This window comes from Ammospiza caudacuta, chromosome 20, assembly GCF_027887145.1.
Source record: "Ammospiza caudacuta isolate bAmmCau1 chromosome 20, bAmmCau1.pri, whole genome shotgun sequence".
Lineage (NCBI taxonomy): Eukaryota > Metazoa > Chordata > Aves > Passeriformes > Passerellidae > Ammospiza > Ammospiza caudacuta.
Genome location: NC_080612.1, coordinates 12841077 through 12868529, shown reverse-complemented (window position 1 = coordinate 12868529; position 27453 = coordinate 12841077). Strand labels below are relative to the sequence as shown.

General features: G+C 46.8%; 1 long non-coding RNA gene across 1 annotated transcript; it reads right to left on the bottom strand.

Annotated features, from left to right (window-relative positions):
* Positions 1 to 23969: 23969 nt before the first annotated feature.
* Positions 23970 to 27358, bottom strand: LOC131566593 (uncharacterized). Its single transcript, XR_009275558.1, has 3 exons — positions 27158 to 27358; positions 26470 to 26533; positions 23970 to 25772 (listed from the first exon to the last, which is right to left on the bottom strand). It is a non-coding gene; the product is annotated as an uncharacterized LOC131566593 (long non-coding RNA).
* Between the last annotated feature and the right edge of the window lie 95 nt (positions 27359 to 27453).

Here is a 27453-nt window from a genome sequence, read left to right as displayed (position 1 = left end):
CCAACCTGCTACTCTCTCATCATCCCATCTCCAAGCTATAGCCCCCAACTTATCTTTTGTTTGATTGGTGATGTGGATCCACATTGCACCTGAAATGAGTCTGCCTTGGACGGGCCTCGTGGTGGCCTGTTAGCTTCTGGGTCAGCTACAATGAAAAAAACCAAAACCAAAGTATGAGTCCAGAGTTATGTGGGCCAAATCCCACCAAGGCAGCTACTTGCCCTCTCCTGAGTGTGCCTGTCGCCTTCAGGCTCCAGCTTCACCCTGATTACAAGGCTGTGGCCTTTATTAGGAGTGGCACCTGGGTTAGAGAAAGGCAAAATTGAATAGCATTCCTATGAGTGCAGTAGATAACCTTGTGTGCTGTAGGACATGGGAATACCTCTGCTAGGCTTCTGAGAAGCCTTAGGGGGGGTCCTCAAATAAACATCCTTTTCCACCCTGCTACCTTCAAACTCCCCCCACCCACAATAATTCCTAACTGTATACCTGCTCACCCTCCCTCTCCTAATCACAATCCTCAACTCACCTGAAGCCTCTGTCTCAAACATCATCCTTGACACTGGGCAGATCCCTCTTGTGACATGACGACTCTGCTGAAAAAAGCATGGTACTTGACACAACCAGGAATCTCTGGAAGCTGCACTCCTTCTAAAAAAAAGTACAAAACAAAACCATACCTAAACCAGAAATTACAAATGCACTTTACCACCCCTAAACACAAAACCCAAAATCGTGAACCTAAATGCGCCTTCTATTCCACGCTGTTTACTTCACACAATCTTCAAAGCTTCAGTTCTTTAGATGCCCAGAAACACCCGCTGAAAAGAAGCTGAGATAAGCTGAAAGAGCCTCTTCACTGAGATGAGAGGAGAGCTCTTACCCCAGCACATCCCAGAGAGGGAATGAAGCCCCTCAGCCAAGGCTGGGGTTAATATACCCCTGATTGTGCCCGCCTCTCGTTCCCATGGCACCTGGGAAAAGGGAGGGGGCGACTCCCACCGGGTATAAAAGCCCTCAGAGCAGCTGCCGCTGTTTCGCCCCTCAGACTTGAATTGAAGGGGAGTGAAGGGCTTGTTATAGAAAAAAACTCTTCAGAAAAATAACGGCGCTTTCTTTTTTACAACAACTACTTGGAGCACAAGTGAGGAAAACTGGTAAGAAATAAAACTTTCTGTTTAGGCAGCATAACTAGATAAATTGGGTAATTGGCTGTTAACTTACGTAACTATTCCTTAGTAACTACGTAACTAGTGGCTACTAAGTAGTACTTCCCATGTGATTAAACTGGGTGGAGAAGAATACTAATGATATGAATAGTCTAAGTCGCCTTGGGACCTCCAATTTTGGCCATCTACCTTATAAGTAAAAATAAGAAAGATAAAAGCCTCCCAGGCAGTGTTAGGGTTAAGTGCATGCCAGGCTCATCCTTCTCTGAGATACTTGGTCCTACAGCACAGAAAGAAGTGCCCTGAAATGTAGTTTTAAACCCTTAACATGCTGGAAAAGGCAGAGCTTCCTTCAAGTGACCTCCTTAAAAAGAGGAAATGGGGCAGTTATCTCTACTGAAGGTAATGCAATAACAAATACCTAGTTTCTGCTATTTAATTTGCTCTCCTTAAGTATTGGGAAAAGAGGGGCTTTCCACACTTTAAAATCTCTCCAGTGAGGAAAAGAGAAGGATTTTTCCCTCAGTTCAAACCCTTAGGATGGAGGGATAGCTGGGCTTCTCCCTCAATTTGGGCCTCAGGACAACAAAAAGGGGGTGGCTACTCTTACTTCAAACCCATAAGAAACATTGTCAAGATTTTCCCCTTTTTTTTAAACTGCCAAATAATAGAGAATGGGGACTCACTGTCAATTAACGCCCCTAACAGCATAGAAAAGGCAGGGATTCTTTCAACTGAGACCATTACAATTGCAGGGGAATCCAAGTCCCTACCAGTTTGAACACAAACAGTAATGGAAAAGGAAGCTTTTCCCCTTTTCCCTAAACCCTTTTTCTCCTAATAACCCTTCTCCTTTCTGGGAGTGCTCTGGAGGGTCTGGGGCTTTGGAGAGGGACTGACACAGTAAAAGGGGACAGTTGCAAGCCCTCTCCTGGAACCCCACATGCTGCCTGGTCTGCTCAGATGCTGCCCCTTGGCAAAAGGGCTCTTCCCTTGGCGTTTTCCCAAAGTGATGCTCTGTGCCCGGGTGGGTCCGGCTGCTCCCTAGTCCGTGCTGGATGCTCTGACCATAGTTCATGGAGGGACACTTGGGATACCCCTGTTAGCCCCTCTGGCCGAGCAGCTCCCTGTGCACCTGTGCCCGGGTAACCCTCTGAAAGCAGCTGGTCACACGGGGTGCTGCTAGACCTTGGACTGGGGGTGGAGGTGAAGAAAGGTCCTGTGAGAAGCTCCTTCCCCTACACAGCCCTTCTTCTGCCCCTTAAACCATGGGGTGCCAGACTTTCCTTTCGAAGGAAATTAACAGCCTTTCCTCTCTGTGTGCCCATGGCTGAAACTGCGATTCGGCCTCCAAAACTGCAGAGAACAATTTCTCACAGCCCGCAGCTGCCGACACCAAGAATTCTCGCTGCCCTTGCAGTGCCACGTGCCTCTGACGTGGACACGCAGCAGGTGTGAGTTTGGTTTTACAGGGAAGACGCCGGCACAGGATTTCTCCAGGAGCAAAGATGCCCCCACCGAGAACTCGGGCTGCCCTGGCAGTGGCAAGCACCTCCTAGTGCAAACTGGCATCAGGAAACTCAGGGGGTGAGTTTTTCTGTGCAGAAATTCTCCCGGACCAAACCTGAGACCATCTAACCCTAACCACAACAACTTAACTGGGTCTAAAACTTACAACCTTTGGACTGGCAGGGTGGGACCCGACCCACTGTGCCACCGCTGGCCCCTTTCTAAAGCATTCCACTGCAGTCCTAAAACTCTGCCTTTTCAGAGGGTGTTTCCTCTGACCCTGACCATAATCTTGAAAATATGCTAAAGAATCATAGAATGGGTTGGAAAAAGCCCCAACAATACCCTGAAAAGTCCCTTCCAAAATCTTCTAAATACCTTTAAAAGTCCTAGACAAAAAAAACTCAAAAAGACGTGCTCGTCTCCGAATTCCACCTCTTGCTGTCTAGCCCACAGACGTCACCCCTACCTTTTTGCAGTGGGTCTGTTGGTCTCTGAGGGTTCTGTCATTGACCTGGTGTGTGAAGGCTGCTGTCGGGTCTCGCTGTTAGGGTTGCTGTGTTGTGCTGCTGCTCTTGGGGGAAAAGGCTGTTTTTAGGGGGGCTGGTTAGGCTGAGGTTAGGGCTGTCTCGGTCTGACCGCCTGGACCGCGGCCGCTCCGCCGGCCGTGCCGGGGGACGGAGGGGGGGGGTCCTGCCGTGCGCACCGTGGTCACCGCACGGAGCGGGGTCCCGTCTGTTCTCACTCTGCTCGGCTCCCTCCGCTGCAGCCGGCGTCAGTCCCGGCTTTGTCTCTGCCGGATCAGCCGCCGTGAGCCACGCGGGAGCCATGCACGCTCCAGCTCGGTCTGCACCGGAACGGCCCCTCCGCCGATCCCGGCTGCAGATCCCGCCTCTGGAGGACCGAAACCTGAGCTGTGCCCAGCTCCCCCGTCCCGCCCTGAGCTCCGTTCCCTTGGTAACCACAGCTCCGGCTGCTCAGGGGAACTTTCTAAAGGAATCACCTTCTCGAAACACTACAAGTTCAGTTAAAAGAAAGCCCTCTCCTGCTTCTTCCTAAAAGTACGGGAAGAAAGCTATAGAGGATAAAAATCAAAAAAGAATGGGATAAAGGAATTGGTCTATTTCCATTAAAAGAAGCTCCCATAGGAGGGGGCGGACCAGGTAAGCAACACTCAGCCCCCCATGTTCCTTGCTGCGATTTCTGGAGCCATTTGGGACCCTAAAACCAGACTGACTTTACGGTGGTGGCAGCTTGGGTCAGCGAGGCATCCTGCGCAATGCAGAATTTTAGCAGGCTGATGGCCACGAAGGGCCCCCGGGGCCCTGAACGTGAACACCAGCCCTTTTCTAAGGTAAGCCTGACTCAGCAGCCCAGGTTCCTGATGGGAGATAGCAGGAGACACGTGCCAAGGCCAAAGCAGCTGGAGTTGGGATAGGTGCCAACTGGGTCTGGGAGGCAGATTGGGAAATGCAGAATTTCAGAAGGCAAACAACTGGCCGCTCCGGGCCACAGGCCCCTGAACGCTAGTGCTGACCCTTTTCCCAGGTAAAGAAAACTCAGCAACACTGGTTCCTGATTTCAAATTGCTGGAGGCGCTTGGGAGTCTGAAACCAGCTCAACTCGGCACAGGTGGCAACTTGGATGTGGGAGGCATCCGGCGCAATTGGGAATTTCAGGACCTAGCCGTCCACTAAGAGCCCCTTGCCCCTGAACATGAAGGCCAGCCCTTTTCTCAAGAAAGCGTACCTTGGACACCCTGGTTCCTGATGGCAGGTAGCAGGAGACACGTGGCGAGGCAAAAGCAGCTGGAGTTTTCACTGGTGCCGGCTTGGGTCTGGGAGGCACATTTGGCAATGCAGAAATATCAGCAGGCAGCCAGCCACTCCAGGCGAGGCCTCCTGAACACCAATGCCAGCCCTTTCCCAGAAGAAGAAAACTCAGCACCCCAGGTCCCTGATGGGAGATTGCTGGACACATTTGGGGACCCTCAAACCAGCCTGACTCTGCGGTGCTGGCAGCTTGGGTCTGGGAGGCATCCTGCGCAATGCAGAATTTCAGGTGGCAGATGGCCGGCCCCTCTTGGCCAGAGGCTCCTGAACACTAGTGCTGACGCTTTCCCCAGGTAAGCAAAACTCAGCCCCCCAGATTCCTTGTTGCAGATTGCTTGAGTCGGCTGAGGTGGCAGCTTGGGTCTGGGAGGCATCCTCTAACCCAGTAAGAACCAAAAAAAAACCCAACCCTTTCTTCTAAAAAATATTCAACTATATATATCCTTATGTTTTCATATTTACATTCACAATATGCATTATAAATATAAATGTATATTGCTTACTTATACATTTATCTTTATCAATGTCAATTTATAAATAAATTTTTATTCTATATCTACTCCAAGCACTTATTTATCTATTTTATACCTATTTTTACATATTGCTTATATATTCCCCTGTCAAGATTTTTACTTCTGTAACACTTATGTTTTATTTTAAATAACATCTGCCTCTACTTAAATAAAAGCCAAAAAAATTCCTTTCCTTTGGAATATATTTACATAGTTTTATATTTTTATTCCTATTTATAATTTATAGTGCCCTATAATGTTATTTATATTCTATATTACAAATCTGCATTTTACTTACTTATGTTTATATTTAAATTTATATTCATAGTTTAGCAATTTCTCTTTATATAATTATTATATATTTCTAACTTACGATTCACATTTTTATAAGACTTACAGTACTTAAAATAAAACTCCTGCCTCTATAAAAACAGAGGACATCCCTTGATTTAAACAACAGTTAAAATTCTATTCACATCTACCTTTAAAATATTTATTTATTATATTTATAGATATATATTAGAGAGAATACCTTTTATTATAATAATAGATGTATTATTTTTATATTATGTATTTCTTTTACTTATATTTATTCATATTAGATATTTATAGATATTGGTATATAAATTATATATTTGTATATCTGGATTTCTACTTTTATATTATTTCTATTTATATTATTTATTTAAAAAAACAGCCTACAACCTAAAAAAACCGAAAAAAATCTCCAATTTATTTTAACCTTTTTATATTTACATTCTATGTTTATATATCTTTCTTAATATATATAAATTATACTCCACTCTATATATAATGTTACAATTATATACCATATATTATACTTTTATGTATGTATCTGTTATCTATGTCTACCACTCTAATTTCATATTTATTTTTAAATTTATATTTATTTCTATTTTCATGTATATGTTAGACCATGTAAGTTCATTAACCCGACACATCAGAACCACAACAATACCGTACCTTTGTCAGCACCTGTACGCAGCCCGCGCTCATCCCATTGCAGCACATCAAAACAAAACCTATTTCTATTACTAAAGGAACAAACATCCCACAACATTGAACCCTAATAAAAACTCAAATAAACCTAACTGTAAATAAATTTTAAATCCCACTATAAGCAGCCCAAAGCCTCCACACATTCTCATCATAAACTTCCTCCTAAACCAATATCTCAAACACCCACAAACTCAAATACACCTTGAAAATGACACAACTACTAATAAAAACAAACACCCATTAAAAATTAAATCTAACCAACTCACTAGACTCAAAACTGTACAACTGACCCAAAACAGTACTAAGAAAAAAAAGCTCTACGTTTATGCACAAATAATAACCGATAATCTGGAAAAGTTATTTGAAAAAATTTTACAAATTAACTAAAAGCATAAAAATAAAAAAAAATCTAAACTATTAAAATACTACAAAATATCACTAACTAAATTTAAAAAATATTGCCTATAAAAACCCACCATATCAATGCCCCTCTCCCCAACAATAAAACTAAAAACACCTAACGAACCAGAAAGAAATCGGAACTTAGGAACACTAAAACCATAGCGTTCAAGAAGTCACACCACATCCCTTATCATACACCAACTACAAACAACATAAAACAATACAGTGAATTCTTAAAAACCACCTTAAAACCACTACATTTTCAAAAATGAAAAACTGCATTTAACAAAAGCCATCTAATAAATTCACACCCAAAACTCCAGCAGCCCAGCTGGCCCTACCAAAGCTGTATGTTTATACATAAATTAAACAAAACCAAAATGCCAGTAATACCTATCAGAAGTCTATGAAAGAAACCTCTTGAAATTAATCCTAGCTCAAATACAAACCAACCCATCCAGAAAGTCAGCTTCACCCAAAAAACAACTTACACAGAGTTAATAATACCAAGAAATAAAACAACACACCATATACCACCAATGAATATAATAGTGTAGGAAAAAAAATACTCCACTTTTTTTTTTTTTTTTTTATTTAAACTAACTTATTTTATTAGCTAGAACAGAAGCTTTTGCCAAGACTGTAACAACAACTTCTTTTTCTTCTTCTCCTTCTGAAATATCCCTTCTCACTCCCAAATTCCTCACAACTTCTGAGTTTAAATCCAAGCCAAAAGCAAAATTCGTGCACTTGTGCGTTCGATGCTCCTGCCAGATTCTCTGTTTCCCTCCACATCTTCTTACACTTTCAGTCTTCAGGCTGTCCTGCCGTGATGAGTTTGTCGGAAGAATGGGTAAAGAGAGGATTTCCCTTCCTCCCCCCCAGAGCTGGTTTCCTCAGCCATTTCACTCAATCCCAAACCGGCAATGATGCACGCTCACCTGAAGCAGGGGAATAAATCTCTAAATGTCACTAAATACATAAAATGTACACAAAAATACATAAATGTCACTAAATACATAAAAGCGCATCCCCATTGTTCCAACACTCGGCAGCCCATGCGGCCAAGGTCAGAACTCTCTGCCCCCCGAGGACACGGCAATCAGCGGGGCCCTTTGTCCCTCTCTCCAGCACGGACCTATGAAGCCAGAGAGGAGTTTACAGAGACCGGGAGGCAGCGGGACGGGGCGGGCGCCCGGCCCGACCTTCCAAAGCTGGCGGCAGCGAGGGCGGGGAGCGCCACGGCCCCGCTCCGCCGCCTGCCCGCCGCCCCGGGGCCGCCCCGCCGGGATTGTCCGGCCCGCGGTCGCTCCCAGCGCCTGGAGCGGGGCGGGCGCGGGCTCGGGAGCTGCCGCCCTGTTCCGACGCCGCTCGCCCGCCCCCGCCCGCTGCCCCGGCCCGCGGAGCGCTGCGACCGCACCTCCGCCGCCCGCCGAAACCGGCCCCGCCCGGCCGCCCCCGCCGCGGCCGTTCTCCTCGGCCATCGCATCCCTTTGCATGACCGAATGTCCTTCACCCGCCCCCGCCATTTACAGACCCTGGCCCGACCGCCGCTGGCTCCAGCGCCCTTCCCTCGCTCGGCAGCCGCGTCCTTGCCCCGCCCCCGGCACTCAGCGGCGAGGGGCAGGGCGCTGGCTCGGGGGGGTGCGATCCCGCTCTGTGGCCACAGGGGGAGGAGATTTATGGGGGCGTGCGATTTCCCCGCCCATTTCGCCGCCATCTTGAGAAGGTCAAAGAACGCCCGCGACATTTGCGACGCGCCCCTCCCAAAATGGCGGCCGAGGAGGACCCTCGGAAGAAATAGGGTTTTACCCAGATGCCTCTCAGCAACCCGCCTAAATATGTTCGCCCACGGCGCCGCTGACCACATAGGCCGTGACTTATACACTTAAAATGCCACATAAAAATCCATCGGGGCCGCCGTGGCGTCGGTGTTTCATGCAGGCAGCCGATTCGACCGACGCTGGCCCTCGACTTCCCCGCCCTTCTCGCTGCCATGTTAAGAAGGTCAAAGAAAAGTCCGTGACATCCGCGACTCGCCACTCCCAAGATGGCGGCCTCGCGGCTGCCGGTAGCGACAGAGCTGCAGTACCGCGCTCTGCCCACAAGGCGGCAGCACTGCCGCCCGCCCCAGCCGGGGGCGCAGCGCGCCTCGGGGCTGCGGGCAGGCAAGGTGGCAAAAAAGAACAGGGGCGACCCCCGCCAAAAACTGCTCTGAAATAAATGCCAAAAACCTGCCTCTTATCCCACCAGAATCAAACAAGGCCCCTTGCTTTAAAGCCATGTTTAAATAAATTTTTTATTTCCATTTTTCGTATTTATATTCACATGCATAGCTATAGTGGACATTGATGTAGCATGTAATTTATATAACATTATTCTATTTCTATTATTTATATTTACTTATATTTTGTGCTTTTATAAATATCTTTCCACATTGATTGTATATTTCTATGTCTAAAATTACATTTCTATCATGCTTTCACTATTTAAAATACAAATCCCATCCTAACTAAATAAATACAAAAAAGCTCTATTCTTTTAAACTACATTGAAATATTTTTATATTTATAGCGCTCATGACTACACTCACATTTATATTTGTAGTTTATACTTAAGTATTATATTAATCATTATGTATAACATGTATCCTATTCAAATAAGAGATAAATTATTTTCCTAATTATGTACCATATCTACTGCTACAACTTATTTTTCCTTACATTTTTAATTTTTATATTAACCTTCAGCTATTTATGATCTATTTCTATTCTTAGATTTCTACCTTTATATTATTTGTATTTATAATGTTTATACTAAAACACCTGCTTTTGCCAAATAAAAAAAAAAATCCCCTTTATTTTAAACTACTTAAAAAAACCTAGAGTATATCAATCTGGTATAACATATAACAAATGATAGATATGATAGATGTAAAATTGATATAAATATTGTAGTGTATTATAGGAAATAAATAAAAATCAATATGATCCATAACACAAGTAATACTGTATAAATGTTATATTTATGTTATTTTATATTTCAAATAATTTAACATTTCTTTATATATTTGCATATACTTGACAAACATTTCTATATTTATACTTGGGTTGCGATTTTTTTCTGGGTGTTTTCTGGGTCTTTTCTTGCCCTTCTTCGAATTTTTTTCTGGGTTATTTCTTGTCCATCTTGGGGGTTTTTTCTGGGTTTTTTCTTGCCCATCTTCAGACTTTTTTCTGGTTTTTTTCTTGCCCATCTCAGAGTTTTTTTTTGGGGGGTTTTTCTGGGTTTTTTTCTTGCCCATCTTGGGTGATTTTCTGGGGTTTTTCTACGTTTTTTTCTTGCCCATCTGGGATTATTTTCTGGGGTTTTTTTCTCGTTGCTTTCTTGCCCATCCTGGGCTTTTTCTGGGTTTTTTTCTTGTCCATCATGTGGTTTTTTTCTGGTTTTTTCCTGCTCATCTTCGTCTGGTTTTCTGGGTTTTAAGCCAAAATCGGTACATATCATGTCAGTTCATGCAATACAACCCGGCTGGGGATTTTTTATTCTAAATTTAACAAGGAGTCGCAAAACCTGGAAAGCAAAAGTCACACACACAAGGTTAAATCCAGTCAGCATGCACTCACACACGCAGAGACGAGCAGACACAGACAGACACAGCCACGTGCTCTCACACACGCTCACACAATCTTTCCACTTAAATGCTCACTGCGGCCCTTACTCGAGATGCTGAAGAACGTGCTGTGACACATCTTCTGGCTGCCGCTCCTTGAGGTAAAATGGCAGATCCTGGGGAAATCAGCAGCCTCGGGGACCTGTGAGACGACAGGAAGGGTCAACGAGTGGCTATCTGACAGCTAGGACTTGTCTCCTCTCTGGACTGATAAATTTTCTACCCAAAATCCAACAGAAGACAGATGTATAGGTACATAGAACATAAGCCACCATAGGCAGATACAATACAAGCCAGGACTTGCAAAAATTCTCTGGAAGATGAATTCTAGCGCCCTATTCCCTTTCAGAAGAAGGAACCTACACAACTACTGCAGTCATCTGAGGAGGTGCATCTGAAAAAAAAGTTAGGACAACAGTCAGACGGTTCAATGATAACTGAAGAGCTCCAGATATCCTGTGTCCATCTACAAATCCCATCTAGAGTCCAACTACACCCCACACTGCACATTACAAATCCCCGGGCCCTCTCCTATTGCACCAGGCTATGCGGCAGGGCAGAGCAGCTCGGGCACAAATGTGTGCTGACAGCCGTGACACAGGATGGACAGGACAGGACAGACAACGGGGACACAACACAGACAGAAAATTCTAGGCAAGGAAAATGGCTGCAAGGACTGAGAGAATGCAAAAGGAGATGACCGAGTTCAAACTGATGGTGAGCTGATGAGGCTCAGAGAACCCCGAAGGAAGAAGATGATAACTGAATGATTTCTTCTAAGAACTGCAAAGATGGATGCCTAGGAATCCTACGGTCAGAATCCTCTACCTAACCTCATATTACGCCAAATCCTAATCCACCAAAATGGATCCAGGTGGGGGCATAGCTGTCCATACAGCCCAGACCAAGACCTGACAAGACATCAGATGCGATGCTTCCAAAGACAGAAGAGAGTCTGACGCCTGTCTGAGCTCCCCAGTCAAAAGTTCTGTGGCCTGGGTGCCAGGCCAGGGCATGCAGAGATCACAGATGCTAACAATGATGCCAAGATTAATGACAGGCACCCCTAAGGTAAAAGACATGGGATACACAAACAACACACAATTCACAACAGACAAGTGACACGAGACACACCGGGACTGCTCTGCCCTGCTGCACACCTCAGCACTGTGATCAAAAGTGAGACTTGGCTTCTATGGGGCCTAAGGGGCCACTTCATTAACACCCCCCCACCTCCAAACTGGACTCAAAACCCCCTCCCTGTAATCCCCAAACCAGCACCGTGCTTTCAGCCCCTCTGTGGGTCACGGCCCTCTACTTATCTCTCAGACATCTGGGGATGCTGGTCCCTGTCAGGTGCAAAGAAAGGCCACCTCATCAGATGGGAAGGTCCTGCTGGCACCGGGCTGGTGTCTCTCAGACAGCTAGATTAAAGAGAACCAAACATCAGGGCCTGAACTTGGCACCGCATCGGCCAAAACCCCACCGCTCTGCTACTCACCGCGCTCCTAAGAAGGCCCGGCACCTCCTGACCCTGACCCTCTGCCACACGTGGAATGCGTCTGCACCTGAAAGAAAGTTAGAACACATGTCAAACATCACCAGGATAACTCACAAGCTGCAAACACCATATGTCAATCTAGGAACAACATCTAGAGCCCAAGTACAGCCCACATTACAAATTTCAACTCCCCAAGGCTCGTCCTATTGCAGCAGGCCATGCGGCAGGGCAGAACAGCTCCGGCAAAAAATGTGTGCACACACCCGTGACACAGAAAGTGACAAACAGGGGGGACATGAAACACGACACATCATGCTTGTGGTGAGGGCCTCGAGGGGAAAAGGCAAAAGGGACCCCAAAGACACACCAGGGAGCACGGCACACCGGACAACAGGACACAGATCGGAGCTGTTCTGCACTGCCCGCCTGAAAGCTGCCATCAAAAGTAGAGCCTCTCCCTTTAGCTGTCCTAAGAGGCCCTTGGAGAAGATTGCTTTCCCCTCTGCTCATTTTTGAATCTGTCCCAAGAACTCCCAATCTGCTACTCCGCCATCTCCAGACCGCGGCCCCCGACTTATCTTTTGGATGATCGGTGAGGGGAATCCACGCTGCACCTGAAATGAGTCTGCCTTGGAGGGCTCTGTGACGGCCTGTGAGCCTCTCGGTCAGCTGCAATCAAGAAAACCAAAACCAAAGTATGAGTCCAGAGTTATGTGGGCCAAATCCCACCAAGTCAGCTACTTGCCCTCTCCTGAGTGTGCCTGGCTCCTTCAGGCTCCAGCTTCATCCTGATTCCAAGGCTGTGGCCTTCATTAGGAGTGGCACCTGGGTTACAGAAAGACAAAGTTAAATGGCATTCCTCTGAGTGCAGTGGATCACCTTGTGTGCTCTGAGACATGGCAATGCCTCTGCTAGGCTTCTGAACAGCCTTGTGTGGGGGGGCCCTCAAATAAACACCCTTTCTCACCCTGCTGCTTGCAAACCCGCTCCCAAGAAATCCTAAACTGGATACCTGATCACCCTCCCTCTCCCAGGCACCATCCTCAACTCACCTGAAGCCTCAATCTCAAACATCATCCTTGACACTGGGCAGATCCCTCTTGGGACACGACGAATCTGCTGAAAAATTGTTGTGCTTGAGAGCTGAGCAATAACAGCCAATTCTCTCCACTGCTCACCTTGACTGCTGGCATCCAGATTGACTTCCTGAAAAGAAAGACAAAGAACAGCACTGTAACACACTCACCATACACACTTCTGCTGCAGAGACAAATGGGGCCTCACCGGCTCGGGGCAATCCCCTCACCCGGGATGGGGCCCTCTGGCACACATTTAATCCATCTGAATCTGAAAAAAAAGTTAGGACAAGAGTCACACTGTTGCAGGATAACTGATGAGCTCCAGATGCCCTGTGCCCATCCACAGATCCCATCTAGTGTCCAACTACACCCCACATTACACATTCCAAGTCTCCAAGACTTCTCCTATCGCACCAGGCTGTGCAGCACGGCAGAGCAGCCCCATCCCAAATGTGTGCTGACACCCGTGACACAGGACAGACAGGACAGACAACAACAGGGGACACAACAGGAAAAGAAATCTCTTGGCAAGGAAAATGGCTGCAAGGACTGAGAGAATGCAAAAGGAGATGAGTGAGCTGAGACCGATGGTGAGCTGATGAGGCTCAGAAAACCCTGGGGGACGAAGATGATAACTGAATGATTAATTCCAAGAACAGCAAAGATGGATGCCTAGGAATCCTACGGTCAGAATGCTGTACCTAACCTCATATTATTACAAGTCCTAATCCACCACAATGGATCCAGGTGGGGCATAGCTGTCCATACAGCTCAGAACTAGACCTGACAAGAAATCTGACTGGATGCTTCCAAAGAGGTAACTTTTGACTGGGGAGCTCAGACAGGTATCAGAAACTCATATATGGCCTGGGTGCCGGGCCAGGGAATGCAGAGATCAGAGATGCTAACAATGATGCCAGGGGTACTGACAGGGCTCTCCAAAGGTAAAAGACATTGGATACACAAACAACACATAATGCACAACAGACAAGTGACACAAGACACACCGGGACTGCTCTGCCCTGCACACCTCAACACTGTGATCAAAAGTGAGACTTGGCTTTTATGAGGCCTAAGGGGCCACCTCATGAACATCCCCCACCGCCAAAGCTGAATCAAAAACTCCACCCAGTATTTCCCGAAACAGCACCATGACTTCATCCCCACTGTGGGTCGTAGCCCTCTACTTATCTCTCATACAGCTGGGGATGCGGGTCTCGGGTGCAAAGAAAGCTCACCTTGTCAAACGGGAAGGTCCTGCTGGCACCGGGCTGGTGTCTCTGAGACAGCTAGAGTAAAGAGAACCAAACATCAGTGCCTGAACTTGGCACCGCATTGGCCAAAACCCCACCGCTCTGCTACTCACCGCGCTCCTAAGAAGGCCTGGCACCTCCTAACCCTGACCCTCTGCCACACGTGGAATGCATCTGCACCTGAAAGAAAGTTAGAACATATGTCAAACACCACCAGGATAACTCACAAGCTGCAAACACCTTATGTCAATCTAGGAATAGCATCTAGAGCCCAAGTACAGCCAACATTACAAATTCCCCCTCCCTATGGTTCGTCTTATTGCAGCAGGCCATGCGGCAGGGAAGAACAGCTCTGGCACAAATCTGTGCACACACCCGTGACACAGAAAGTGACAAACAGGGGGACATGAAACACGACACATCATGCTTGTGGTGAGGGTCTCGAGGGGAGAAGGCAAAAGGGACCCCAAAGACACACCAGGGAACACGGCACACCGGACAACAGGACACAGACCGGAGCTGTTCTGCACTGCCCGCCTGAAAGCTGCCATCAAAAGTAGAGCCTCTCCCTTTAGCTGTCCTAAAAGGCCTTTGGAGAAGATTGCTTTCCTCTCTGCTCATTTTTGAATCTGTCCCAAAAACTCCCAACCTGCTACTCCACCATCTCCAGGCCGTGGCCCCCGACTTATCTTTTGGATGATCGGTGAATGGAATCCACGCTGCACCTGAAATGAGTCTGCCTTGGAGGGCTCTGTGATGGCCTGTGAGCCTCTCGGTCAGCTGCAATCAAGAAAACCAAAACCAAAGTATGAGTCCAGAGTTATGTGGGCCAAATCCCACCAAGTCAGCTACTTGCCCTCTCCTGAGTGTGCCTGGCTCCTTCAGGCTCCAGCTTCATCCTGATTCCAAGGCTGTGGCCTTCATTAGGAGTGGCACCTGGGTTACAGAAAGACAAAGTTAAATGGCATTCCTCTGAGTGCAGTGGATCACCTTGTATGCTGTAAGCCATGGGAATGCCTCTGCTAGGCTTCTGAACAGCTTTGTGTGGGGGGGCCCTCAAATAAACACCCTTTCTCACCCTGCTGCTTGCAAACCCGCTCCCAAGAAATCCTAAACTGGATACCTGATCACCCTCCCTCTCCCAGGCACCATCCTCAACTCACCTGAAGCCTCAATCTCAAACATCATCCTTGACACGGGGCAAATCCCTCTTGTGACACGATGAATCTGCTGAAAAATTGTTGTGCTTGAGAGCTGAGCAATAACAGCCAGTTCTGTCCACTGCTCACCTTGACTGCTGGCATCCAGATTGACATCCTGAAAAGAAAGACAAAGAACAGAGCTGTAACACACTCACCATACACACTTCTGCTGCAGAGACAAATGGGGCCTCACCGGCTCGGGGCAATCCCCTCACCCGGGATGGGGCCCTCTGGCACACATTTAATCCATCTGAACCTGAAAAAAAAGTTAGGACAAGAGTCACACTGTGGCAGGATAACTGATGAGCTCCAGATGTCCTGTGTCCATCTACAAATCCCATCTAGAGTCCAACTACACCCCACATTACAAACTCCAAGTCTCCAAGACTTCTCCTATCGCACCAGGCTGTGCAGCACGGCAGAGCAGCCCCATCCCAAAAGTGTGCAGACACCCGTGACACAGGACAGGACGTGACAAACAATAGGCACAAGACACAGACAGAAATTTCTTGGCAAGGAAAATGGCTGCAAGGACTGAGAGAATGCAAAAGGAGATGACCGAGCTGAGACCGATGGTGAGCTGATGAGGCTCAGAGAACTCTGAAGGAAGAAGATGATTACTGAATGATTAATTCCAAGAACAGCAAAGACGGATGCCTAGGAATCCTACAGTCAAAATCCTCTACCTAACCTCGTAATATTACAAGTCCTAATCCACCATAATGGATCCAGGTGGGGCACAGCTGTCCATACAGCTCAGAACAAGACCTGAAAAGACGTCTGACTGGATGCTTCCAAAGAGAGAAGAGAGTCTGATGCCTGTCTGAGCTCGCGAGTCAAAAGCTCTGTGGCCCGGGTGCCAGACCAGGGAATGCAGAGATTACAGACGCTAACAATGATGCCAGGGGTACTGACAGGGCCCTCAAAGGCCTAAGGTAGAAGACAGGAGATACACAAACAACACACAATGCACAACAGACAAGTGACACGATGCACACGGGGACTGCTCTGCCCTGCACACCTCAGCACTGTGATCAAAAGTGAGACTTGGCTTTCATGGGGCCTCACGAGCCGTTTAATGAACACCCCCCGCTCCAAACTGGACTCAAAAACCCCTCCCAGGAATTCCCAAACAAGCACCATGCCTTCATCCCCACTGTGGGTCGCAGCCCTCTACTTATCTCTCAGACATCTGGGGATGCCAGTCTGTGTCAGGTGCAAAGAAAGGCCACCTCGTCAGCTGGGAAGGTCCTGCTGGCACCGGGCTGGTGTCTCTCAGACAGCTAGATTAAAGAGAACCAAACATCAGGGCCTGATCTTGGCACCGCATTGGCCAAAACCCCACCGCTCTGCTACTCACCGCGCTCCTAAGAAGGCCCGGCACCTCCTAACCCTGACCCTCTGCCACACGTGGAATGCATCTGCACCTGAAAGAAAGTTAGAACATATGTCAAACACCACCAGGGTTACTCACAAGCTGCAAACACCTTATGTCAATCTAGGAACAACATCTAGAGCCCAAGTACAGCCCACATTACAAATTCCCCCTCCCTATGGTTCGTCCTACTGCAGGAGGCCATGCGGCAGGGCAGAACAGCTCCGGCAAAAAATGTGTGCACACACCCGTGACACAGAAAGTGACAAACAGGGGGGACATGAAACACGACACATCATGCTTGTGGTGAGGGCCTCGAGGGGAAAAGGCAAAAGGGACCCCAAAGACACGCTAGGGAACACAGCACACCGGAAAACACGACAGACTGGAGCTGTTCTGCACTGCCCGCCTGAAAGCTGCCATCAAAAGTAGAGCCTCTCCCTTTAGCTGTCCTAAAAGGCCTTTGGAGAAGATTGCTTTCCTCTCTGCTCATTTTTGAATCTGTCCCAAAAACTCCCAACCTGCTACTCCACCATCTCCAGGCTGTGGCCCCCGACTTATCTTTTGGATGATCGGTGAATGGAATCCACGCTGCACCTGAAATGAGTCTGCCTTGGAGGGCTCTGTGATGGCCTGTGAGCCTCTCGGTCAGCTGCAATCAAGAAAACCAAAATCAAAGAGTGAGTCCAGAGTTATGTGGGCCAAATCCCTGCAAGTCAGCTACTTGCCCTCTCCTGAGTGTGCCTGGCTCCTTCAGGCTCCAGCTTCATCCTGATTCCAAGGCTGTGGCCTTTATTAGCAGTGGCACCTGGGTTACAGAAAGACAAAGTTAAATGGCATTCCTCTGAGTGCAGTGGATCACCTTGTATGCTGTAAAGCCATGGGAATGCCTCTGCTAGGCTTCTGAACAGCCTTGTGTGGGGGGGCCCTCAAATAAACACCCTTTCTCACCCTGCTGCTTGCAAACCCGCTCCCAAGAAATCCTAAACTGGATACCTGATCACCCTCCCTCTCCCAGGCACCATCCTCAACTCACCTGAAGCCTCAATCTCAAACATCATCCTTGACACTGGGCAGATCCCTCTTGTGACACGATGAATCTGCTGCGAAATTGTTGTGCTTGAGAGCTGAGCAATAACAACCAATTCTCTCCACTGCTCACGTTGACTGCTGGCATCCAGATTTACTTCCTAAAAGAAAGACAAAGAACAGCAGTGTAACAGAGTCAGTTGAGAGGTGTAACAGAGTCTGCTGCAGAGGCAAATGGGGCCTCACCTACTCAGGAGAATCCCCACACCTGGCATGGGGCCCTCTGGCACACATTTAATCCATCTGAACCTGAAAAAAAAGTTAGGACAAGAGTTGCACTGTGGCAGGATAACTGATGAGCTCCAGATGTCCTGTGTCCATCTACAAATCCCATCTAGAGTCCAACTACACCCCACATTACAAACTCCAAGTCCCTGGGACTTCTCCTATCGCACCAGGCTGTGCAGCACGGCAGAGCAGCTCCGGCACAAATGTGTGCTGAGAGCCGTGACACAGGATAGGACAGACAACGGGGACACAACAGGAACAGAAATCTCTTGGCAAGGAAAACGGCTGCAAGGACTGAGAGAATGCAAAAGGAGATGACCGAGCTGAGACCGATGGTGAGCTGATGAGGCTCAGAGAACCCTGGAGGAAGAAGATGATTACTGAATGATTTATTCCAAGAACAGCAAAGACTGATGCCTAGGAATCCTACAGTCAAAATCCTCTACCTAACCTCGTAATATTACAAGTCCTAATCCACCATAATGGATCCAGGTGGGGCACAGCTGTCCATACAGCTCAGAACAAGACCTGAAAAGACGTCTGACTGGATGCTTCCAAAGAGAGAAGAGAGTCTGATGCTTGTCTGAGCTCCCTAGTCAAAAGTTCTGTGGCCTGGGCGCCAGGCCAAGGAGTGCAGAGATCACAGAGGCTAACAATGATGCCAGGGTTTCTCACAGGCCCCCCTAAGTGAAAGATATGGCATACGCAAACAACACATAATGCACAATAGACAAGTGACACGATGCACACCGGGACTGCTCTGCCCTTCTGCACACCTCAGCACTGCAATCAAAAGTGAGACTTGGCTTTTATGGGGCCTAAGGGGCCACTTCATGAACACACCACACCCCCCCCCCCCAAAACTGGACTCAAAACCCCCTCCCAGGAATTCCCAAACCAGCACCCTGCTTTCATCCCCTCTGTGGGTCACAGCCCTCTACTTATCTCTCAGACATCTGGGGATGCCAGTCTGTGTCAGGTGCAAAGAAAGGCCACCTCGTCAGCTGGGAAGGTCCTGCTGGCACTGGGCTGGTGTCTCTGAGACAGCTAGAGTAAAGAGAACCAAACATCAGTCCCTGATCTTGGCACCGCATCGGCCAAAACCCCACCACTCAGCTACTCACCGCGCTCCTAAGAAGGCCCGACACCTCCTAACTCTGACCCCCTGCCACACATGGAATGCGTCTGCACCTGAAAGAAAGTTACAACATATGCCAAACACCACCAGGATAACTCAAAAGGTGCAAACACCTTATGTCAATCTAGGAATAGCATCTAGAGCCCAAGTACAGCCAGCATTACAAATTCCAACGCCCCACGGTTTCTCCTACTGCAGCAGGCCATGCGGCAGGGCAGAACAGCTCCGGCAAAAAATGCGTGCACACACCCGTGACACAGAACGTGGCAAACAGGGGGGACATGAAACACGACACATCATGCTTGTGGTGAGGGTCTCGAGGGGAGAAGGCAAAAGGGACCCCAAAGACACACTAGGGAACACAGAACACTGGACAACACAACACAGACCGGAGCTGTTCTGCACTGCCCGCCTGAAAGCTGCCATCAAAAGGAGAGCCTCTCCCTTTAGCTGTCCTAAGAGGCCCTTGGAGAAGATTGCTTTTCCGGCTGCCAATTTTCAAATCTGCCCCAAGAACTCCCAACCCACTATTCTCTCATCTCCAGGCCAAGGCCCTCGACTTATCTTTTGGATGATCGGTGATGGGAATCCACGCTGCACCTGAAATGAGTCTGCCTCGGAGGGCCTCGTGATGGCCTGTGAGCCTCTCGGTGAGCTACAATAAAGAAAACCAAAACCAAAGTATGAGTCCAGAGTTATGTGGGCCAAATCCCACCAAGGCAGCTACTTGCCCTCTCCTGAGTGTGCCTGGCTCCTTCAGGCTCCAGCTTCATCATGATTCCAAGGCCTTCATTAGGAGTGGCACCTGGGTTAGAGAAAGGCAAAGTTAAATGGCATTCCCCTGAGTGCAGTGGATGACCTTGTGTGCTGTAAGACATGGGAATGCCTCTGCTAGGCTTCTGAACAGCTTTGTGTGGGGGGGCCCTCAAATAAACACCCTTTCTCACCCTGCTGCTTGCAAACCCGCTCCCAAGAAATCCTAAACTGGATACCTGATCACCCTCCCTCTCCCAGGCACCATCCTCAACTCACCTGAAGCCTCAATCTCAAACATCATCTTGGACCTTGGGCGGATCCCTCTTGTGACATGATCAATCTGCTGAATAAAATGTTGTGCTTGACACAGCTTGGAATTTCAGGGATTTGCACTCCTCAATTAAAAAAAAACAAAACAAAACAAAAAAAACCCAACAAAACCAATCCCAAAAACAAACAAAGAAAAAAACCAAACAAACAAAACCCACACAAACAATAAATCCCAAAACACCTAACTCCCCACAGAAACAAAAAAACCACAGAAAACATCAAAAAATCCAAAACCCCCACAAAAACCAACTAAAAACCCCAAAATGAAAACCAAAAAAAACAAAAATTCCACCAAAAGAAATCCAACCAAAAAAACAACCAGAGCAAAACTAAAAATTACAAAAGCACCTTACCACTCCTAAACACAAAACCCAAAATCACAAACCTAAATACTCCCTGTATTCCATGCTGTTTTCTTCACAGAATCTTCCAAGCCTCTGTGCTTTAGATGCCCAGAAACACCTGCTGAAAAGATGCTGAGACGGGCTGAAAAAGCCTCTTCACTGAAATGAGGAGAGCTCTTACCCCAGCACATCCCAGAGAGGGAATGAAGCCCCTCAGCCACGGCTGGGGTTAATATACCCCTGATTGTGCCCGCCTCTCGTTCCCATGCCACCCGGGAAAAGGGAGGGGGCGAATCCCACCAAGCCCTCAGAGCAGCTACAGCTGTTTGGCTCCTCTGACTCACGTTCAAGGGCAGTAAAGGGCTTGTTATAGAAGAAAACTTTTCAGAAAAGTAACAGTGCTTTCTTTTTTTGCAACAACTACTTGGAGCAGAAGAACAGAAAACTGGCAAGATATAAAACTTTGTGGTAAGGTTACATAGCTAGATCAATTGGGTAATTGGGTAATTTGCTGTTACCTTACATAATTATTCTGTGTTTACCAAAAGCCATCTAATAAATTCACACCCAAAACTCCAGCAGCCCAGCTGGCCCTACCAAATCTCTATGTTTATGCATACAGTAAACAAAACCAAAATCCCAGTAATACCTATCAGAAGTCTGTGAAAGAAACCTCTTGAAATTGATCCTACCTCAAATACAAAACAACCCATGCAAAGTTAGCTTGACTCAATAAACAATTTACACAGAGCTAATAACACCAAGAAATAAAACAGCACACCATATACCACCAAAGAATATAATAGTGAAGAAAAAAGAAACCACTTTTTTTTTTTTTTTTTAAAGCTTTTGCCAGGACTCCAACAACAACTTCTTCTCCTTCTGAAATGTCCCTTCTCCTTCCCAAATTCCTTACAACTTCTGAGTTTACATCCAAGCAAAAAGCAAAATTCGTGCACTTGTGCGTTCGATGCTCCTGCCAGATTCTCTGTTTCCCTCCACATCTTCTTACACTTTCAGTCTTCACTCTGTCCTGCCGTGATGAGTTTGACGGACGAATTGGTAAACGTTAAGAGAGGATTTCCCTGCCTCCCTCCCCAGAGCTGGTTTCCTTAGTGCATTTCACTCAATCCCAGGCCGGCAACGATGCACGCTCACCTCAAGCGTGCAAGGCTCACAGCTGCTCGGCTAAACTCGGCTCTAATCGGCTAAACTCGGCCATTGTCATCTGCATTCGGCTGGACTCGACCCTTCGGCACGGATCGCCTCGCTTCGGCTGAACTCGGAGCCGCTCTCTGCGCCCGGCGCGGCTCGGCTCGCTTCGGCCGAACTCGGAGCCGCTCTCTGCGCTCGGCGCGCCTCGGCGCTCTTCGGCCGAACTCGGAGCCGCTCTGTGCGCCCGGCGCGGCTCGGCTCTCTTCGGCCGAACTCGGAGCCGCTCAGTGCGCTCGGCGCGGCTCGGCTCGCTTCGGCCGAACTCGGAGCCGCTCTCTGCGCTCGGCGCGCCTCGGCGCTCTTCGGCCGAACTCGGAGCCGCTCTGTGCGCCCGGCGCGGCTCGGCTCGCTTCGGCCGAACTCGGAGCCGATCAGTGCGCCCGGCGCGGCTCGGCTCTCTTCGGCCGAACTCGGAGCCGATCAGTGCGCCCGGCGCGGCTCGGCTCGCTTCGGCCGAACTCGGAGCCGATCAGTGCGCCCGGCGCGGCTCGGCTCGCTTCGGCCGAACTCGGAGCCGCTCTCTGCGCTCGGCGCGCCTCGGCTCGCTTCGGCCGAACTCGGAGCCGCTCTCTGCCCTCGGCGCGGCTCGGCTCGCTTCGGCCCAACTCGGAGCCGCTCTCTCCGCGTTCGGCTGAGCTCGCCTCGGCTCGGCTCCCTGACGGCGGGCAAGCGGCGCCGCCTCACGTTAAACTCGCCCGGCTCGGGGCTCTCCTGCTGCCGCGTCCCGCGGGCGGCCCGGCCATCGCACGGACACGATCGGGAGCGCGGCGTGGCACAGGAGCTCATTGGGCAGTGACCGCACTCGCGCTAATTAGCGCGCACGAGAGCAGCGGGCTCGGTTCGGCTGAGCTCGGCTCCGTTCAGGCAGCCTCGCAAGCCTGGCCTCGGTTCGCTCGAGGCCGTCAGGTTCCGCCGGTCTCGCCTTGGTTCGGCCGAAGGAGGCGTCGTTCGCTCGTGTTTTTACAAATATCTTTCTATATTGACTGTATATTTCTATATTTAATTTTATACTTCTATAATACTTCCATTATTCCAAATAAAAACCCCGTCTCTAACCAAATAAATAAAAAAACCCTTCTTTTAAAGGATACTGCAATATTTTTTATTTATACTTTGTATAATTATACATTCATATTTTAATTTATCGTTTCTTTGGATGTATTACATTAATAATGATATATATATAAAATTTTAAAATAGATTTAAATTATTATTTAAATTATGTATAATATCTACTGCTACAACTAATTTTTTCTGATATTTTAAATTTTTATATTTATCTGTATGTATTTATTATATATTTCTAAACTTAGATTTCTACCTTTATATTATTTGCATTTATAATTTTTACAATCAAAACACTGCCTATTGACCAATAAAGAAAACCCGCTTTATTTAAGTATTTTAAAAATATTTTCATGTTTATAATTTTCATATTTATATTTATAATTTGTTCAATATTACATGAGAACACACCTGCTCCTGCACCGCAGTGGGGCCCCCTCTCCTGGGGACCTTGGGGTGCCCCAACGGCATCAGAGCCCCGAGTCTTCACCCCCTTCTCCTCTATTTAGAAACTACACTGGAACTTTTTTCTGGAAATAAAGACATTACCTAAATCCTCTCCCCGTGTCCTAGACAGATGGATATTCAGTTATTAGTTGGCTGGGCAGCAGTTTCTTAAATAGAATGATAAACAAGATGTGAACATTTCAGCTACAAGCAAATAGGCAAATCTGAACAAGGTACTGGTGGGCGACCACTGAAGTTATTTTGAAGGAATTTTTTAAACAATAAAATATTGATACCACAAAAATAAAGCAAAAAGCTAACTACTGGCTAAGAAAAAATTAACTTTTGACAGCAACAACATTCCAACCACACAGGCTTTTTCCCGATGTCATACCTTATAACTACCTCTCTTGGGAATTCTCATCATGTATCCCAAAAGGAATAAATACCTCAGAGCGTCCTAAAGCAAAAAGTAGCGCACATGAGCTCCTCACACTCCCGGGAGGCCTGCACAGCATGCACTGAGTCTGCAACAAATTCTGCTCAGTGAGAGTCTGCAAACAAAGGTTCAATTGATGAATTGAACTGATTGTAAAGGGAGGTTTTCTAAGCACAGAAGCACAACAAAGAACAAGCAAAAACAATTCTTAAAAAAAACCTGCAAGTTTTATTTAGCATATATGCGACTGATTTCCACCCTGTGGCTTCTCACTTTGATTCGCGTCTGTAGGTTCAGGAAGATGACAATGCACACTCTGCCCTCCCTGAGCCCCCCACAGCAGCTGAGCGCTGCTCCGTGCGCTCAGATCGTCAGGAACTGGATTGCCCGCATGGACTGGAACTGCTCTGCTGCAGATTCAGGAGAGAGAGGCTGGCTGAGGCGTCGTCCCAATTCCATTTCTGTGTGACGAGAAGCGGTTTGTTCCCAACGGGTGCAACAATCCCCAGCTCGCTTCCATGGTGAGTACCGATGGCACACAAATGGCAGCCTGAGGAAATCGTGTTCTGGGCTCTAAGTGGTCGGGACAGGGTCTGATTTTTTGTTTTGCATCTGTATGATGATTAGTACGACAGGGCCCTGATCGATGACATGGCAGCACAGAATTAAAAACTCCTCAATAGGATTACATCGACTTCTAGGAAAAGACAAAAGCCTAGGACCCTTCTGAAATCTATTTTTAATGCGAAGCACACGGATTGTCACTATGCTGTGCCTTCCAGCTTTTCAAAGCAGCTTACCTCTGAAGACCAGAAAACATTGATTTCTACAGAAACAACGGGCAACCCCCAGGCTAATCTCAGCACTACTGTTTAATAGGGGATCTGCCAGCGTGCCAGTCCAGCTTCAAGTGTGCTTTATTTCAGTCTAACATCCCCTCAAAATTCTTCTCACATCTCCCAACCCTGACATCTTATTTTTCCCTAAAGCTTCTCATCATTAGCAATTTCCAAGTAACATGGTATTTTTACAACATTCAAAAATGTCATGCTGGACTGTGCTAGAGAGTAATTTGCAAATATAAGCTTAGCAAAGTTTGAATTGACTTGTCCAGAGAAAAAACCTACAAGTGAACACCTACACCTGCCTACAAAGAGCTAACAAGCCCCTGGCAGCTGCCAGCATCAAAGCACAGCGGATGTTTCTAATACAGGGTAAGGGTAACAATATCACCTTTTGTTCTCTCCAGCTTGTTTTCCCTGCAGTCATATTTTGCTTCTTATGATTTTTTTAGTCTCTGCATCTTCTTGGACAGCACCGAGCCCGACGACAAGGATACGAGAGTCTTTCCCTGCCGTAGGGAGAGAACCAGGAAAACAGTTAAAATAAGAACAGGGTAGTTTGAAATTCATACTTCCAATGAGAAGCAGCGCCTAACAAACAGAACAAAAGTAAACAAAGCATGGTACCTCCCTGGGGACAGAAGACTTACAAACTCTCCAGGATTTACAATTCTAGCGACCAACCCCTTCAGGACGGCAGCCAAGTGTCCCATGGGATGGTGCTGCACCAAAGAACGATCTGAGAGGTTCCAAAGAGTGAAATGCACAATATTTTGCAAAGCCGTAAAATCTTGCAAAATAACAAAAATACAATAGATGTAAACTACAGGGTAAGAGTACAAGTGTTCACTTTAAGAGCTGGAACCATCCAGGTGAGCACCTGATAACTGGATCCTCACCAGAGTTTGAACCCTTCAGGACACAGAAGGGTTTTCCCCAGAAATTTCACAGACTGAGTTTTGATACAAGTATACTTGCCAGACCCTCAGAAACATCACCCATTCTCCAGGTGTCTGGAGAGAACTGCAAATGGCTCTCACGTAGTTTGAGCTAGCTCTGTAAGGTCTCAGGGTGAATTTCACCAGATGCAACCAAACTGGGCAACTCCCAGTGGGACAGAAGGAACCCAAAGCTTGGGTTCGCAGAGCTGCAGCAAATACTGAGGAAACAAACATAACAGCGTAAAAAATAATAAACCATCCTTTTTTTTTCTCTTGCTTTTGTTTTTTTCTTATTCAGATCAGCATAGCAATTAAAGAGAAGGTGAAAAACTCACCATTACTGAACATTTCATCATCTGTAGGCTGAGCATCCTTAGCACAGAGGACTCCAAAGTTAAAATTCACCGATCCCTGGGAAATAAAACCAAATATTGTATGATAAACAATCAAACAGCAGACGTAAAAATTTGTTTCCTCTAAGGACTTTCGGGTACGTATGTACCTTTGCATACATCCAACACATTGGAACATACACTTTATACCATCTCCTAATAAGTAAAAATTTACCTTTAAACTTTGATAGTACAGCATAAAATTATGAACTTAAATTGGTGATCTGTTATTATTAAGTTGGTGCCTAAAGTTATTTCTGCTGTCAGGTTCAAAAAAACATTAATTTTTTTTACTGGAATGAGCAATTGATTTCAAAGTCATCACAAGCCCACCAAAACACAAAGCAGTATTCACTGGATGGGTCTGTGAGCTAGAAGTAGTTAGGCTTGTACTTCCCTCTTGCTATTCCAGAACCAATAAATCCTGTCAACAAAACCAGGATCTATAGCCCACTGCTGTGAAAGATTCTACGAGGATGATGGTTTGATTTGTGTTTAGAAGTTTTGATTTGAAATGGCCAGTTCAATGGATAAAGACAGTTTAGGTAGTATTACATTGCTATTATTATTATTTCTATTATTATTTTTACTATTACTACTGCTATTGTTATCATCTGCTACTGGAAGAAACAAACCAGTAGTACCTATACTTAATTACTTTTATTTCCAGGAAATAATAAAGAAAAAGAACCAAACCAAAAAAAGTCACTTCCTACCTTTTATATCAAGGGATGAAAAATTGCTCTTGGGCTCTTCTCCAATTTATCAAGACTCATAGCACTGAAAGGCAAACAAAACAGTGCTTTATAGAAGGGCAAGTGCACATTTCAAGGCTGAACCACCAACTGATTGCAGTGACAGCAGTTACAACATGAATCCTTCCCAGAGCCTCTGTTAAATGGAATGTTCTGTGGAACTGCCGTTTCTTTCCCAAAACACTAACTTCCAACACTTCCTAATAATATTTTGTATTTTAAAACAAAAGAAGTTAGTGAGACTCTGTGCGGAGGTCAGGTTTAAATTTATTTCCTTCTAAAGCACAGAGCTCTGTTCCATCACCCTTCACTTCGGCTCTACACTGAATCGTGGTGAGCATTTGAGGAGTGCTCAATAATCAATTCTATTTCTCTCTTTTTCTAGCTCTCTCTATTCCTAAATCATTCCAGACAAGTCAAATGAAAAATGAAAAAAACAAGTTCAGCATCAAAGTCACACTTTTTCCCGTTGTCTGGTCAAGAACAGGCTCTAAATCCACTTACTGCTGCCTTCAACGATTCAGACTTGCAAAAGCATTCTTACATATTTTACAGGTTTATCATAAAACCCACAGAACGCAAGCTCTGAATTACAGGAAAAGGTACACAGGCAAATATCTAAAGGGATCACTTATTAGTAAATACATACCTTGGTAGAGATCGCACTGAGAACCTTTCTGAGGGACTCTAAGGGACGCATGTTTTCTGAGCACCCTATAAACAAGAAAAGCTAGGATATAGTACAGGACATCCCCACTTTTTCTACATATTCAAATAGTATTTTTAATAAAAACAATTCAGTTAAAAAAGAAGGAAGAAAACCAAGCTAATTTTACTCAGCTGTATTTACTGCCGATTTAGAGAAAAATGCCGGGCAGCGTCGGCCGTTGCGGCACACGTCGCGCCGGCAGCAGGGCCTGCCGGGAGTTGGAGTCTCGGGCTGGT